Source organism: Macrotis lagotis, chromosome 8, assembly GCF_037893015.1.
Source record: "Macrotis lagotis isolate mMagLag1 chromosome 8, bilby.v1.9.chrom.fasta, whole genome shotgun sequence".
Classification (NCBI taxonomy): domain Eukaryota; kingdom Metazoa; phylum Chordata; class Mammalia; order Peramelemorphia; family Peramelidae; genus Macrotis; species Macrotis lagotis.
Genome location: NC_133665.1, coordinates 82,793,343 through 82,811,526, shown reverse-complemented (window position 1 = coordinate 82,811,526; position 18,184 = coordinate 82,793,343).

Genomic DNA, 18,184 nt, shown 5'->3' with positions numbered 1-18,184 from the left:
CTTACATTCTAACAGGGAAAACACTGTAAAGTATATGCATAATGGTTAAACAGGAAGAGCCTTATCAGATTGCTCTCTGTTGGGGGAGGGAAGAAAACATAAAACTCAAAATCTTGCAAAAAAAATGATGGGCACATTGCATGTAGTTAGACAAATAAATAAATATTCAGAGTTTAAAAATAAAGTATGTGCATAAAATATAATAAGAATAAATACAAACAAATACAAAATAATTAAATACAAGGTAGTTTGAGAAGAAGCAGGAAAACTTCAAGTAGGAAGTGGAACAAGAGCTGCATCTTAAAGGGAGTGAGGGATTTTATGAAGTGAAGATAAGGAGTGAGTGCATTCTAGTTTTGAAGGGAAAGTCAGTATCAAGACATTGGAAAACGATTGAAAGTCTTGTGTGGAAAACAGAGAGAAGACCAGTTTAGCTGAACAGCAGAGCATGGGAAGGGGAATGCTGAATGACAGGGTTGGAAAGAAATGTTGGGGTTAGCTGATTTAAAAGCGAAACAGAGGTATTAATACTTGATTCTAGAGGAATAGGACGTCAGATCAGTTGATTGAGTAAGGGGAATGAAATGGTCTTATTTGGGTTTAGGGGAAAATAGTTTGATAACAATATGGACAATGGACTTAGGGGGTAGAGATTTGTGGCAGTGAACTCAACCAGAAGGTCATTGCAATAAACTAGGCAAGAGGAGATAGGGGCATAGTGGTCTGAGTAGAGAGAAGGGGTAGGATTTTGAGAGAGGTTGCAGAGACAAAAGTGGCAAGATTTGACACTTAATTGGATATGTGGGGTAAGGGACTAACAAGTCATGGGAGAAAAAAAGAAATTTTAAGTCTTAAGACCTCAGGCACTATGTTGTTTAGTGAATTACCCAAGGTTAGACAGTATGAACCAGGGGCAGAACTTGGTCTAGTTCTTTCTGACCCCAAGCCCAGCCTTCAATCCCCTTTACTCTGCTAATAATGTAAACTCCTTGGGGGTAAGCTGGATTTCATTTTTTATTTTTTCATCCCTAATACCTTGTAGGATTCTTTATAAACAATAGGAATCTGGGTATATTCTGTGCCCACTCTGAACTATAAGTACCATAAAGGTGAAGAGCTTTTTAAATTTTGGTACCCACCCCAACCCTAAATATACAATAGTTAATCAATGTTTGGGGAATTAGAACTCATAAATCAGAGACTGTGGAAAAGAGTGAAACCAAGATGGACAGTTCCCACTAAGTCAAATAAGTGGGAACAGAGGATGGATTGGGAAAACACCCCAGGGTGAAGATGGAAAAGTAGTCAGAGATAAGTTAATAAAAACTGTCTGGGGAAAATGCCTGCTACCCAGCAACAAATACCAGGAGAGCAGAAAATAGGCCAAAGAATAAACTCTGAAAGGGTTGGGGGGGGAGGGGGAGGGGGGAAGGTTAAGGGAAAGTAATCAAAGCAAGAAAGTATAAGAAAAAAATCAAATATAGACCCAGCTAGCGAAATTAGAGCACAAAGTTAAGAAAGTGCAAAAACACGATAAGGAAAGCAAAAGGTGAAGAATGAAAAGAAGATTGCAAGAGAGGTTAAGATAAATAATAAGGCTTTTTTCCAGTACATGAGGAACAAGAGGTCAGTGCAGGAGCTGATAGGGCCTCTACGTGCTGGCAGGGGTAATTTATTGACAGGAGATTCAGACATCACTAAAAAATATTAAAAGCTTTTTTTGTTGGGTGTTCTCTCTCTCTCACTCTCTTTTGCTTCTCTGTTCACAAAGGAGGATGGGGACAGATGCTACAATAGACATATATTTCCCAGGGGTAGAAAAAAGACATATGGAAAGAAATTGGGATCGTGTCAGAAGAAGTGATCAAAGAATTAGAATGTTCAGCAATTGCCTAAAGATTTCAGCCAGGTCAGAGTTTTCTGGTATATTGGACTAAGGGTGAAAGTAATTAGGGGTAGGGAAAAAGGAGGATTCCAGATGAGACTGGAAGTGAAAGGTCCAAAGAGAACAACCTAACTTTAATCTTAGAAATGGAATGAACTGGTTCAAAAATGAGGTATGACCCTATATCTTGAATCTGTTTGTAAATGGTGTGGCTAATGGATACGATGCTAGATTTGGAAGTCAGAAATAACTAGGTTCAAATCTTGCTTCTGATTACTTTTTAATCATGTAATCATGGACAAGCCATTCAAACCCTTCACATCCCAGTTTCCTTTTTTATAAATAGGGACCATTCCTCAGTACTAGGGGTCTGAAATATCCCCCGATGAACCTGGCTCATCTCCCACTGATGATTTCCTCCTGGGACCTCTATTTGAGGTGGGACTCAAGTCAGCCAATCTTCATTTTCCTCTTGGTTCTTTTCCTGATTTTCCAAACTTAAAAACTATGAGTTCACCTAGATGTTCTCATATTTTCACCTTTTCAGCTTCCTTTTTTTCTTTCTTTATTTGTTTGTTTATTCATTCATTCATTTATTTGGTAGGTAATCAGAATTAAGTGATTTGCCCAGGATTCCCCAGCTAGTAAGAGCAAATTTGAACTCAGGTTTTTCTGACTCTAGGGCCAATGCTCTATCCACTGTTCCACCTAGCTGCCCCTTCTTTGTTTCCTTTCAACACAGATCATGGATTTAGGGCTGAGATCCAGACAGATGATGACTTACACAGGTATCAGATTTAAACTCCATAAAATCCAAATCAAATCCAGTGTTCTTTCCACTGAACAGTCCTGCCTCCTCATAAGCTTATAGTGTTATTGTGATAACTTGAACCCTAGGTCTAGCTGACTCCAGGGATAGTTTTTCTATCTAGTCTTTATCTATTTTTAGCTATAGACTCTGAGGAAGTTCCACATAGCCAGTCTGTGATGTCTTGCATACTTAGAGTAAGTCTTTCAAAAATGTTTGTTGATTGAGTCATGACTAGGGCAGGCCAATTGAGGGTTTGTGTCAGGGAGCCAGTTTCAGAGGATGCTGAATACAGTTTAGAAAATGAAATGCTAGGTGAGACCAATACTACCTATTTCTTCTATGATCTCTGCCCAAGACATTATGCTACTAGCATGGATTTTTACCGTCCTGGGTTCAAATTTTCTTTGCTAATTGAATTGAATTTCAATGTGATGCAAAAGAAAGAGTATTACATTGAGTTAAATTTAATAACTACCATTAACTATGTGCCTGATACAGTGTTAAGAGCTTTGCAAATATCTCAATTATTCCTCACAACAATCCAGTATTATTATTATTATTATTATTTTATAGATGAGGAAACTGAGGCAACTAGGAGTTATATGATTTACCCAGGATCACACAGCTATCTTGGATTTGAATTGAGATCTTCCTGACTTCAGACCCAGTGCTTTACGCATTGTACCATCTAGCTGCCCCGACTTTAACTGGGTGACATGGTTACATTCTGTGGGCCTCTATTTCCTCCCTTGTAAAATATTGGATGAGATCCCTTTCACCTTTAACATTCTTTGAAGACACCTGGAGTCAGTCAGAAGAATCTATTATCTCCATTTTATAGAAGAAACAGACTCAGAGAAATTAAATGTTCTGGCAAGATTCACACAGCTTATAAGCAGCAAAATCAGGATTCAAATCCAGATCTCATCTTGAAATTCAACGCACTTTCCATTCTAGTAGGTTATCTCCTTAATTTCAAAAAACCAAGCATAGGGAAAAGTCAAATGCTGCTTCTCAAAATATGTAATACACAGTGAGTCAAGCTAAAGGAATTGTATTATCTTTGCAGAAAATTAAAGCTGAGACAACAATAATTACCAAGGAAATATTCCTATAAAACTGACTAGAATCTGTCAAAAGAATCTCCCTTCAAATATCTGTCTGTGTGTACATGTAAAGTGTTACACTTCTAGAAATAGCAGTGTTTGTCATCTTAAACTGTCAATTCTTGATGTCTTCTCTTACAAGAAAGGAATAATAACATCTCTCCTCTTTTGGAGCTTGATTTCAAAACAGAGTGATTTGATTAAATTCAACAACTATTTATTGAAAGTCTACTATGCACAAAAACTCAGTGATTGAAGAGGAGTTACAGTTTACAGAGTTTTAAAAAAATTTGTCTTTGTCCTCTGAGTGGAGGGATTTCTATTGATATCTTGGCTCTCAAAATGTAATGAGGGACTATTTTTGTGGGGATATAAAGACAGGATCAGGGAACTTCCATACTGCTTGCCCAGCAGATTTCTAAGACATCAACTCAATAAATAGGAGTCTGATTACAGTTTCTCCTTATCCCTAAAGGGGAAAGCATAATAAAAGAAGGTAGAGGGTCCCAAAATTACTTTTTCCTTTCTCTTCCTCTGCATTTGGCAGAGGAAGAAACTGAGGCTCAGAAAAAAGAAGTAAATGACTTGCCCAAGGTCATACAAGTCGTAACTAGCAGGCAGAACTGGGTTTCACATTCCACTGGACAAATTCCCAGCTACCTTCTGAGGGAGTCATCCTTCCATCTTGGACATTTTTATAGGCCACCATCAATCACTATGGTAGGAAATGCACAGAGGCCATAATTAAAAGTTTGTCCTGCTTCACATACCAAGGCAGAGATCTTAGAGCTACTAAGGAAATGAACATAAATACTCCTTTTTTTTTCCATGACCTTTCTCCTTGGAGTCAGATCTCACCCAGGTTACCAAATGTCCTTGGGCAAAACTACATCATTAGAATATACTACCCTATGTTTTGGGCCGAGGGAGAAGGGTCACCTGGAAACCAAATCAGAGATATTGCCCCAGCTTGCCTTGTAGTTCCTGGGGAGTTACCATTGCAGTGGCAAAGGTAAATGAAAAGGGTTTAAGAATGCAAACTGGTTAAGGCCTTAGCTATTCAAAACATCACCCCACAACACACAATGCTGGACTCTTCCATTTTCCAACCCAGGGGAAACGACTTTGTCCATGGAAGTGCCTCATCTGAATCTTGGCTATCCCAGATCCTTGCTTGCCTAAGAATGCAGTCTTCCCTTATTCCTCAACTTAACCTCTTCTTCTCTCTCCCCTATCCTGTGAAAAGATCCCCATACTTTTCATTCTAAGGACATGATTGTTAGATGGATGGATATCTGTAGCAGAGACTCCTCTGAAATGAAGTTCCCCAGTGGTTTGGCAGTCAAGACCTCAGGACTATGGGACTCTGATCCATCTACTTGTTGGACATATAACCTGAATGGCAGTCAGGAAAATTGGAGATAATAATATAGTACCACCTGGAACACCCCTGATTAGTTAGTGGTCCAAATGAAAATGAGCCATAGGCTTGTTATTGCTATAATGGGATAAATGATCACCTTGCAGAAACAAGGCCATCTTTAATAAAATCAGGGGGGGTCCCTTATTCATTTCCAGTACACACACACACGCACACACACAGAATGGGACTCTCAGGGAATAGTAGCATGCAAATAAAATGCTTTACATATGATTATAAGTAAGACTCAAATATATGCAAAATTCAGACAATATTTTATTGTTTGTTTTATTTGTGTTTATGTGGATGTGTGCTAAAATTTTTTCCCTTAAAAGTCAAAATTTCCATGGAATTGAACATAGGGATTAATTGTGTGTATGTGTTTTTTAAAAAGAAAAATGGGAATGGGAAGAATGAATGGAAGGGAACTAGTGTTGATTTCTTATGGAGAAATTATATTTTTAATGGAGTTATGGTGGCTTTTATTTCAGGATAAGGTGAACAGTCAAAAATATGATGATTTAAGGTTTCCAAGTGAGTGTGGTTATAGCAGCAGACCCTTAAATTGCCAGAATGCCCTAGGCTCTGCTCCTGAATAACTAATGTCTCCCTCACTGGTGCAGAAGGCCTTTTGACTCCAATGGACGTTATGCATGGATAAGGAGAGTGTTAGGAATGCAGGATTAGGCCCTGTAATTGAGGCTGTCATTAACTGGAGATGCAGACAGGGTTGTAAGCCCTTCTAAGTTTTGCATTTATTATGGGAGGAAGACAGAGGTTCCTTTTGGTGAAAAGATGGTAGAAGGGATTTCTACAAGGGTCCCTAACATCCATTGTGCTTTCCTTTTTGGTTCCATTATGGTCCCTTCTCAGGAAGTATTCTTCACTTGGACCACAAAAAGTTAGAGAGACTTTAAAAAATGTGGGATTTGCTCTACCTTTTGAGCTTTACCAGCTGGAACCTCCTGGTATTATTTCCATTCAGCTGTTCATCCATAAACTGCATGGATGGTAAAGTGACATGACCCTTTAAATAACAAAATATTTGTTTTTCTAACTCAGGTACAACCAAATTATATAAATCCATAAGATTGCATGGAATTTAGAACTGGAAAAGGTCCTACCAACTCTACTCCATCTTCCATGTGGCTGCCAAAGTGATTTTTCTCAAGACCAGTGTCTAATCATGTCACAGACTATACATCACACACACACACACACACACACACACACACACACACACACACACACACACACATAAACACACATACATTTCTACCTCCAGAGACTCCCCATTACCTCTAAGACTAAATATAAACCCCATGTTTACATACATGTGGTATGTAAAGCTCTTCACATCTGCCTCTTCTTACCTTTCCAGGTTTTTTTAAGCAATACCTTCCTGGTATTGGAAATTGAGGGGATGCCCATCAATTGGGGAATGGCTAAACAAGTTATGGTACATGAATACTATGGAATATTATTGTTCTATAAGAAACCATAAATGGTTGGACTCTAGAGAAGCATAGAATGACTTACGGGATCCAAAGCTGAATGAAGGGAGTGGAGCCAAGAGAACAATGTACACATCAACAACATTATAAAATGAACAGCCTTGGTGGAAGCAACTCCTCTCAACAATCCAGAGAGCTAGGACAACTGCATTAGACTGGTAATGGTCTATATTAGCTCCAACCAGAGGAAGTAAAACAAAACACACAGGAAAAAAAAAAACATCCCTACTGAATCTGATGAACACTTTATAAAAAATTATCTCTTATGCATCTCTTTCCCTTAATCCTAATTCTTCATGCCAAAAATTACTAATTTGTAAATATTAAAAAAAATATGTATGTAAAATGCTAACCTGACTGTTCCCTACTGAGGGGAGGGAGGTGGGGGAAGGAAGGGTGGAGGGAAATTTTGTAACTTGGAAATATGCATGTACAAATGGATGAAAATTTAAAAAAAATTAAAAATCCAATACCTCCCTATATAGATCATTCAGTCTAGACATACTGCCCTACTTGGTACTCCTCACACAGTCTGTCACTGGTATTTGATCAAAAATTTACCAGTTCGATTCCTTTTTCTCTTTGTCCAAAACAAAACAAAATACACCACACCAACACTAACCTCAGCCCCTTCCCAGTCCCCTTCCCAAACACAAACACTCTCACTTTTATCTACTTGGATTTCCATTGTTCAGTCCCCATCCTTGGAAGAGTATCCCTTCTCATTTCCCTCTTAGAATCTCTAACCCTTTTGGACAAAAGTCTTTCTTGGTCTCCGAAGCTACTAGTGTCTTTCTCTTTTAGATTACCTTTGATGACTCTGGACATATTTTATAATCTATGTAAACATAATCTGTTTCACTAGAATGTAAAATCCTCAAAGATAGAGGCTGTTTGGGCCTTTATAGTTCTAGCAATTAGCACAGTGTCTAATGCATCTAAGTGCAGATTTGTGTTACTTCATGTATGGTATGTGAATGTCCACATGTGTTGTCTAAACGGGACTTGATCACCTTCACTAAGGGAGAAGGAGCCCGATTCTTTCTTGGAGGGAAGCAAAAGAAGGGGCTGCAAAGCTGACTATATGTCGGTCTTCACAGAGATGATCTGGGACTAGAATCAAATTCATCTGCTCCACTAAAACTATTTCTTCCTGGGAGAGTGATTGTTTTAATGTTCAAGTCACTTTCTTGGTGACTTGAAGAGGTACCCCAAACTTATAGCGACAGGTTTCATCCCTTCCCATCAGAGGCTAGTTACATAAAAGACAAACACAAATCAAGTGAATAGCAAATGAACCCATTTATTCAAGTAGATAGCAATGAGAAATCGAGAGTTTATAGAGATTAGATTAACCAGATAATAGAGTGATTACCACTGATTAGTGGGATATCTCAGTGAGAGAGAGAGAGAGACAGAGACAGAGAGACACAGAAGCAGAAACAGAGACAGAGCAAGAGAGAGCTCAATCTCATCCAAGGAGAAATTCTCCCAGTCTCTATGGAGATTAGTAGGAAATCAGGGATGTGTTGAGGAACTGGATTTCCCTTCCATATCTGTCTTCCACAGTTTGTTTTCTCGATATACTGGTCCCTGTCTGAAAAGGCTCTGGAACCACATTTGTGTTGTCTCTTGAACCATGAAGGAAAAAGAAAGTCTGTCATCTATCTCTCAAGCTACCACACCAACCCTATCCCTCCTGTGGAAAAATATCATTGAGTCAACATGCTTTCTACCAATGAGAGGAGTGATGGGCAAATGCTTCTAATTTGAGACCTGAGTCACATTAGAAATCAATAAATGCTGATTGATTGGGGGAGAGATTGATCATCTAGTCTAACTCTAAAATTAATCCTAGAAAGCAATCAAGATTTGAACTCAGATTGTCTGCCTCCAAACCAGTTTATTTATAATTCAGCTTAGTTCATAAATGGAATGAAATTTATTTGGAACTCCTTCTTCCCATTTTATCCTAATTGTAGGTATTTCCCGGTGTTCTAGTTCTTTTTTCTTTCATTTTTTTCTTTCATAATTTCTTGTTTAGGGAATTTATTCTCTACCAGTTTATTCTTTTGATCTTACATGTGGGTGACTCCTAAACCTATAACTGACTTCTGTCCTAGAATCCAACCTATATATAACCAATAAATATACCCTTTATGGATACCCCACCATTTAGATCAAGTGATCTGAAACTGAACTCATTACCTTCTCTGTCAAACTCTTGCTGTGATCTAACTTACTTATTTTTCTTGCAAGAAATCAGTTTTTTTCCCCAGTCACCTAGGCTTGAAATGCCCAAGTTCCCTCTGATTTGAGTTGAATCAAATCAACAAGTATTTATTAAATATCTAATATGTGTCAAGGGGGCAGCCAGGTGGCAAAAATAATAGAACCCTTGGCTTGGAATCAGGAAGACTTCATGAGTTCAAATTTGCCCTCAGATACTTGGTAGTTGTGTGAGCCTGGGCAAGTTATTTAACTCTGTTTGCCTCAGTTCCTCATTTGTAAAATGAGTTCTAGAAGAAAATGGTAAATTGCTGTAGTGTTATTTGCTAAGAAAACCCTAAAAGGGTGACAGAAACAACTCAACAACAACAAAGCAAATGCTTTGCTAAGCACTTGGGAAAGCAAAGAAAGGTAAACACTCTCTGTTCTAGAAGAGTTCACATTTTACCGGGGAAGACAACATGCAAATAGCTTTGTACAAAAATAGTAAATACAGGATAAATTAGATATAATCTCAAGGGATTACACTAAGCTAGACTGGGAAAGACTCCTTGCAGAAGATAGGACTTTAGTTAAAGCTTGAAGAGAGCCAACTGGCAGAGATGAGGAAGGAGAGTTTCAGGCATGGAGGAGAGGTCCAGACTTGGGAGAGAAGAGTATCTCACACAAGAAATAGTAAGCAAGCAATATTACTGGATCTTAGAGTATGTGGGAACAAGTAAGGTGTAAGAAACCTGGAAAGGTATTTAAAGACTTTAAAAACAAATTAGATTTTTTCAATTTAATCTTGAAATCTCTCTCAAAATCCATTTCCCCCCCATCCAATCAACTGGCATGTCATATTAATTCTACTTAGTAAGGTCTCCCATATCTGTTCCCTTCTTTCTTTTCCCACAATTGCCACCTTAGTTTAAGTTAGATAGTAATAAAATGTAGATGTTCCTGATTCTAAATCTCCATCTTTGCCCAGTTATTTCAGGTCAAAATTCCCTGCTTTGATTCTTCCTCATTAGATTTAACTGGGTTGAAAGCTTCTTGGAGATTTGAAGCAAGAAAAGAAAGAAGGTAAAAAGCATTTCTTAAGTACCAATATACAATTGGACCTTTTTCTCAATGTATTTGAATGAATAAATTAGGTTTGTACTCTTTTTTTTTTTTTTTTGGCAAGACTGAAAAAGAGACAAAACTGATAAACTTTGAGAAAATCCCAGCTTCAGACTGTTTCTATTGTCTGAAGTCTCATTCTAAATTTGGAGAAGTTCATCACCCAGGTCACAGGATGATGAATTGTTTTGGCCATAGCAACTCAGGAGGAGCATCAACTAAATTGTTAGAGGAGTTGAGGTTTCTATCAGTGACTGCAGTACCCACACTGATGAAATCATAGAACCTTGAAGTTTGGAAATAGGACACATCTATTTGTAAGAGCAAAGACCACTTCCTAACAACTAATATCAACGAATCTAGACAGGAGAATGAAGTAAGGGTTCACAAGGAAAAGCTGGCATTTCATTCTAATTTCCATACTCTGTATGTTCCCTTAAGCATCTCCTGGTTTGCCATTTCCTGTTCTCAATGTTCTGATATTACTAGAGCCATCTTATTCCCCCATGGTATTGGTTTGGCTGCATTATGTTCAATATATGCCTGATCTAAATTCTTCCTCTGGCTGGACTTCCATGTAAGGATGTGTTAATGATGTGCCTAGGACATGATGCGGTCTCAAGAGACTTTGACTGAAACTAATCTGGCTAGCTGAAGAAGCTCTAGCACATGGCAATTCACAATCATAATGACAATAATAACGGTGACCCAATGTTAACTGGGTCAGAGCCCAGGGGACCAGAACAGTTCTCCAAAGTACTTGAATGCTTTCTGCTTTGGTTCTTCCACATTAGAATTAACTGGATTGGAAGCTGCTTAGAGATATGAACCAAGAAAAGGAGGAACAAAAAAAAGCATTTCTTAAGTACCTACTATCTAGCAGACATTGTGCTAAGCATTTAATCCTCAAAATAACCTTGATTATCATCCCCATTTTACAGTAGAGGACACTGAGGCAGAGCAAGTTTAAGTGACTTGCCCAAGGGCATGGAGTCAATGAGTTTGAGTCTGGATTATGAATTCAGGCCTTGGCTCCAGATCCATAGCTCTATCCACTGGGCCACCTAGCTATCTCTCAAAGGAACAACAGAAGGAGTTTGCTATAAAATTGGAAAGTCAATTATACAACTACTAAGTCACTCTGGGGTCTTGGTCAAGTCCCTTAACCCCTCTGGGTCAATACAATTCAAAACCACTTACAGAAACAGTATAGAAACAACTTGAATTTAGCTCCTGGCTAGCAAAAATAATTAGTTTAAACCACTGGTACCAAGAATTAGATGATCTAGGTGTTAGAGGCAATATGGTTATTTTTTTTGCTTTGCAAAAACTTAAAATAAATAAATAGCCTGCCCTCTTGTACTTGATAGGTTCTTTTTTTTTTTGGCAAGGTGACTTGCTCAAGGTCACATAACTAAGAAAGTATTAGATAGATGTCTGAAAATGGATGTGAACTCAGGTCCTCCTGACTCCAGCACTGGAGCTCTATCCACTGTGCCACCCTTGTCCCCTGTTAGAGGCAATATGAAACATAGATAAAGCATGTTACCTGACCTCATGGAGTTTAAAGAATGGTAGGGGTGTAAACCATTCTGGTGGAATAGATAATCTGTATGAATCTTCTAGCTCAAAGGATCTAGTTCTTTTTCCTTTTGCAGTGTTGAGAACAGAGTATTTACATAATGTAATGAGAAATAGTTGCACCTGGGGCAAAAGGCACAAAACAGATTCCTTAGTAAAATCAATAAAAAAATACATAAATAAAATTCAGCTGAGTGGAAGAGGGGGTAAAGGATGACTGAGTTGTTGTCCCATGGAAAGGAAATAAAAGCTCTCAGGTACTCCAAGACCAAAACTAGAAAGATTGTCTTCAGAAGGAGGGGTAACAAGTTGGGACCAGACTACCAAAGATTCACCTAGGGTGTGACTAGCTAGTTAAGGAAGCTTGCTATGTGCTAGATTTCTTTTTAAACTAATTATTTTTGCTCAGTAGGAGCTAGGTTCAAGTTGTTTCTATACTGCTGAAGGACCATAATAGCTGTCAGCACTCTCTAACTTTGGCTCTCTGAGGCAAAACCCCTAGTTGGCCAACCCTAGTTATAGTTCCAGGTTCTTAATGAATATCTGTGGAATGAATGATCAGATTCTCATCAGCTGGTCACAGAGATGACACTATAAGTTAAGGAAGCCAAGAAGAAAAATCACTTTCTTGCCTTGTCCAAAAATAAGCTAATAAGTAAGTCATTGTTCCAACTTAGGGGACAATTATGCTAATACTTTACAGAAATACAAATTTTATTACTTTTAAGACAGACTAATTGTCGACAGATAAATGATTTGGATTCTCATCTACTTGTGCTTTGGTTCTCTAATTATAGGACAACTTCCCCTCCCTCTATCTGCCTTTATCTCTGAATCAGCTCGCTAGGAGAGCACATTATTCCTCAGTTAATGGCTTCACACAATGCTATCATTTGGTCTTTTCCAAAAACTGCAGCAAGGAAGAATGTTAGGGATGTGGGTTGGAAGCTACAGGGGAATATAAGAAAATATAAGCATGAGGATGTCAGTTGGAGGGTCTGCTCTAAAGTAAAGAAATACGGTTCCTAGTAGCCCTACTATTATCAGCTAAAGGAAAGGCAAGGGTGTATTCCTTGGGTGGAAAGCAAAAGTTTAGGAAGTGACCTCACTGTAGTATTGCACATAGAATGTAGATCTGAATGTAGGGAATATATGATGACAAGGCTATTTGGGGGAAAGCCAGAGAAAAGAATTAATGGACGAATACACAGTCTAGGAAACTTCCACACCCAATATCATTGGAGCCAGACCTGGAAAAACTAATTGGCATTCAGAAAGATTCCCAAACACTTATCCATAAATTTGACTGGTTACGAAGCCCTTTAGGAGAATCAAAAACTGACTTCCATTGTGAATCCCAAAACAATGTGTCTGAATTCTGCTCAGCCTCAAAGTCTAGAAGCATATCCCTGACCTTTCCGTAACTCTCCATCCAAGAACTTCAATGAACATTACATATGCTATCTCATTAACCTCTTTGACATCTCTGGACATTGCAGAATTACAGAATACTAGAATTTCAGAGTTGGAAGGGCAGAGTTGGATTGAAAAATAATCCCCATTCTAACATAGCTGATAAGTGATTAACAGTTTCTGCTCAGAGAATTCTAATGGAAGAAACACAATACTTGTCCAAGGCAGCCCCCATCCCACTTTTTGTCCAGTTAGGCAAGTTTTCCTGTTGTGAATTCCAAGTTTGCCCCTTGGAAACTCCCCATTGTTGCTGCTTCTGCTTTCTGGGGTCCATAGACCAATTTAATCCCTCATTTGATGGAATATACCTTCAAATGCTTGAGGACAATTGTTATATCCCCCTTGAATCTTTTTTTTTCTCCAGGCTAAATGTGTCCACTACACTTACTCCTATTTTATGGATGTGAGAATTGAGGAACAAAAAATGTAATGACTTCCTTAGGGTAAGGAGAATTAATATGTCCCAGAACTGAGAAATCACATCCAAGGTCCCTGGCTTTCATTTCCCTTTTCTGGCAATGAGACTATACACTTTTTTCTTCTTCCCATGGGAACAATGACTGAGGAATTTATGCTACAGAATTTTACTCTATGAATTGGAATGGAAAAAAAATCATGATTTATTGAACCCAAGTGAAAGGTTCAGTTTGAGGCAACCTAGATGTGACAATTTCATGGAAGATCCTTTAATGATCTGAGGTGGGGTAATGTACAAGTAGCTCAGTTTTCTTGACTGAAGTAATCACTCATTTGGGTTCTCCAAAATTAGCTAAACAAGTGATTAGTCTGGTTCTTGTGACTGCTTGGTTCTGACTGCTTGATCCAATTGACTTCTCTTTACAATGGACTTACTGTCCAATTCATTCAGAACAGCTGGACTAGTTCAGTGTATAGATTCAACCTCCAAACTAGGTGTAGTAGAAAATAATCTAAGAATATCCACTCCATTTAAAAGGCAGTGAATTTATCCTTGGGTCTTGCATCACTGAATATCTTTCTCTTGCCATGACTAAGTAAATCAATCTTTTCTTAAATACTAATTGTTCTAGAAAGCAACCTGGCAGAACTGTGATTTGAGTACTGGGTTTGGAATTTCAGATCTGGCTTCAGACACTAACCTGTTGTATGACCCTGGGCAAGTCACTTAGCCCTGTTGGTTTCATGTTCCTTAGGTCTAAAATGAGGTGGAGGAGGAAATGGCAAACCACTCCAGTATCTTTGCCAAGAAAACCCTAAAAAAGGGGCACAAAGGGTCATACACAACCAAAATAAATGGATAATATGTTTTCCCATGTCATTTCAATCTAATCTAAAGCCCAAACCTGCAAGATACCCTTTGGTCTTTTAATTTGGAAAATTCTAAGCTCCATTGTATTTATTTTTAGAATTTTTATTTAAGGGGCAATGGGGTTAAATGACTTGCCCAAGGTCACACAGCTAGGCAATTATTAAGTGTCTGAAAGCAGATTTGAACTCAGGTGCTCCTGACTCCTGGGTTGGTGCTCTATCCACTGCATCACCTAGCTGTCCCTATTTTAATTTATTTTGTTAAATATTTCCCAATTATATTTTTAATCTGATTTGGGCAGCACCTAAGAGTGTTGTAGGCTACAAGGAATATTTAACATCTCTCTTGTAGACTTTACATTTTTGGAGTTGGATAAAACAATAAAGATAATTAAAGAAAGTAAGTGATTTGGCTAAGGTCAAATAGTAAATGATGATATCTGGACTAAAACTTAGGACTCATCTCTCAGGTAAGAGTTCTTTTTGTCTTATCACAGCACTGAGGGGGCCCCATCAAGTTGAATATTTGATGAAAATGAAAGAAGTGGGGGAAAATACCATAGGTCAAGGGAAAGTGACCAATGAAGTTGAAAACTTTTTCTAGTTTTGAGATTTTATTAGGCAAAGTAGGGGAATTGAATTGATTTATGTTGAACTGACAGACAGATGTAGCCCCTATTAGATTTGCAAGACTTTTGTCTTACTCCCACTCTCACTGGAAATTTGGATTCTTAGAGTAAGACTGTATCTCCCCCTCAAAGTTCTAGGGGTACCCTTAAGGGGTCAGGGGTGTCTTAAAGTAATGCTATTGGGTCAAGTCCCCATGTGTTCTCTATAGTATCAATCACTTATAATCAGTACCTTTGTTTCATTTAACCAAATAACTTCAATTATCTGTTACAAGGGAATATTTATTAAGAAGCTATGGTAAAAAAAAGAACTACTAACATTTATCCCCAACTCATAGGATTATATTCTTCCTTATATTTATCTCAGTTCTTGGGGAGAGAGGGGTAAGATTGAAGCAGTTGCTACAAAGCATTTACCACAATTTCATTTGTTAATGCATAGCTCATAGATATATTTGATCCCTTGCTTATAAAGAACCAGGCATCTTACCTTTGAGATCCTTGTCATTCCTTGGGTCTTAATGAACCAACTCAGTTAATAATAATAGTTAGGATTTGTATAATGCTTTCAGGCTAGCATTTTATATTTATTATCTCATTTAATCCTCACATCAGGCCTGAGAGGTAAGCCCTATTATTATCCTCATTTTTTTGCATATGAAGAAACTGAGACAGAAAGGTTAGATGACTTGGCCAGGGTCATAAGTAGTGTAAATTTGAGGCAGAATTTTAGCTCAGGCCTTCTAATCTCTAAGTCCCATATTTTATCCACCCAGATGCCCCACAAACTCTAGTTCACCGACCCTTGGAGGCTCTCTCTCTCTCTCTCTCTCTCTCTCTCTCTCTCTCTCTCTCTCTCTCTCTCTCTCTCTCTCTCTCTCCCCCCCCCACCTTTCGAAGTTTACAATGTCTATTCTAGTCTAGACCTTTCTATTTCCAAAGCTCTTTCAGCTAAGAAGAGGATAGAAGCCTGGGCAAAGTAATTTGCTTTACTGGGGTGAGGGTGCTGGTGCTACCCCTTTTAGCAATAACAGGGCTTTGTATTCTGAGGCTTCAGGAGGGCTACAGACAAGAGGTCCATAGACTCCTTTCTCTGCCCTAGACACAAAGCAGTTTCTCCTCAGTGAACGTTAGAGGAAAAAAGCCCAGTTGCTCCCAGAGTCTCTTGTATATGTGTATACTCCCAGTTTTAGCTCAGCAGCCAGTTCAAAGTCTGTCATTAGACAGGGAAGTCCATGAACTAAACTGGCAGTTCATTAGCTTAGCAATCAAGTGATACAGAGCTATGGACCTTCCCTTAATGTTTATTGAGTAGATTCAAATGAAAATCAAATCATATATTTATTTTGTGTCTATTATGTGTATGATGTTAGAGTGGCTTTCAGAAAGATGAAACTCAACCAGCCCCAAAAGATGTCAATCTTGGTTCTTCTATTATTAGGATTACTATGAAAAATAGAGGATTTTAATCAAGAAAGGTATTAATTACAAAATTGGATGTATATACTCTTGCTAATGACTGAGGAGAGTAAGTGAATCTTTGAGGTACTTGGGGGGGGGAAGAGGACCCAGATGTAAGAATTGAAATTGGCAGCCAAAAAAAGTTGACTGATTTGGAGTTTGGAGGGAAGATAGAGATATCACAATAGAAGCAGGAAGGAAAGGCAGAAAAGGCTTGAGGCAAAGACAATAAAAGCCTGCTTTAGTTCAACATGATGGCAACTCATCTTAAAAGAGAAAGGAGGAACCCCAAAAGATGTGGTAGTGGGGGTGGAGGAGAGGGTTGTTCAGATTTTGGGTTTTTTTAAAGTCCTTCTTTGTAGGAGCAGAGGAGGTCATCTCAGAGGGAAGTGCAGAGGGAAAAGGAAGGGGAGCTCTGAGAACAGATGAAAGATCATTGGAGAGGTAAGAAGAAAGCCAGAGGTACTACAAAGCCCCAGGGAAGAAAGTGTGGTGAGAGAGGAGGAGAAGGAGGGGGAAGGCAGTTTCATCACAGTGCCTAAGGCAGCAGTTAAATAAAGGATGCGAGCTGGAGCAGTGGAAAGGTGAGGGTCGAAACATTTCAGTGACAGCTATTTGGGTGCCTTGGGACAAAAACAGGCTGTGGAAAGCTGAGGCCACAAAGGGAAGAGGGCATGGAGAGAAATCATGAAGTCATAGAAACTGAGGGTAAATTCTTTAGGGGGGAGGGGCACACAGAGTGGAAAAACTGGCTAGAACTCAACAATAAAAGAGGGGGAAAGAAAAATTAAGGATAGAAAGAACAGAAATGAATTTCCCAAAACAAGTATGTAAAAATTTCCCTACATTCCAAAAACTATTGGTCACATTATTTGCAAAGTATGCCTGAATCCATTTGTGACACAAAGGGATTTGGCAAACTAAATTCAACTATATTAGAGAATGACTGGAAAAGTTTGATTCTGTTATGAAAGTAGTAGAAAATTATTAAGATGATTAATAGAATTGGTGGTGGTAGTAGGAGTAGGAAGAGTAGTTAGTAGGGGAATCACTAAGAGTAGGAGTAGGGGTAGGGGTAGGAGTTCCTCCTTCATTTCAAAGAGGACCATTGACATCATTTCTGCATGAATTGGATTTAAATGAGACAGAATTGCAGAGTCAACAGGGTCACTCTCTCTTCCAGAGTCATGGAAGTCCACTGGCAAGACAAAAGTCATGGATGACCTTGACATCCTTGATGTCTAACCAAGCTCTAATTGCTCCCAGTACCTGTTCCCACTCCTTTCATGACCCATCAGAACTAATTGTTTTCATCAACCCATTCTGCCTAGGGCAGTCCTCAAAAGCTCAGGATAATTCACCAGTGGGTTTGATGTCCTTCCATCATCCTCAGAATGGTTTAATCTGTCTGCTGAATTAGTTTACCAGAGTTGTGGCAACTGTGTGTATGTCACAGCTTCTTGGAGTAGCAGATGAGAATTAGGTAGTAGGTAGATACCAAATAGTAGTAGCAACAGCAGCAGCAGTAATTGTAAAAATGATAGTAGTAGTAGTAGTAGTAGTAGTAGTAGTAGTAGTAGTAATAGTAAGAAGCAGTCTTTGTGGTTGTCTGGAACTGTGATTTTATCTAGTGGAATGTCTCCTAGTGTGGAAACTCCTACTGATGCAAAAGAGCAACTTATCT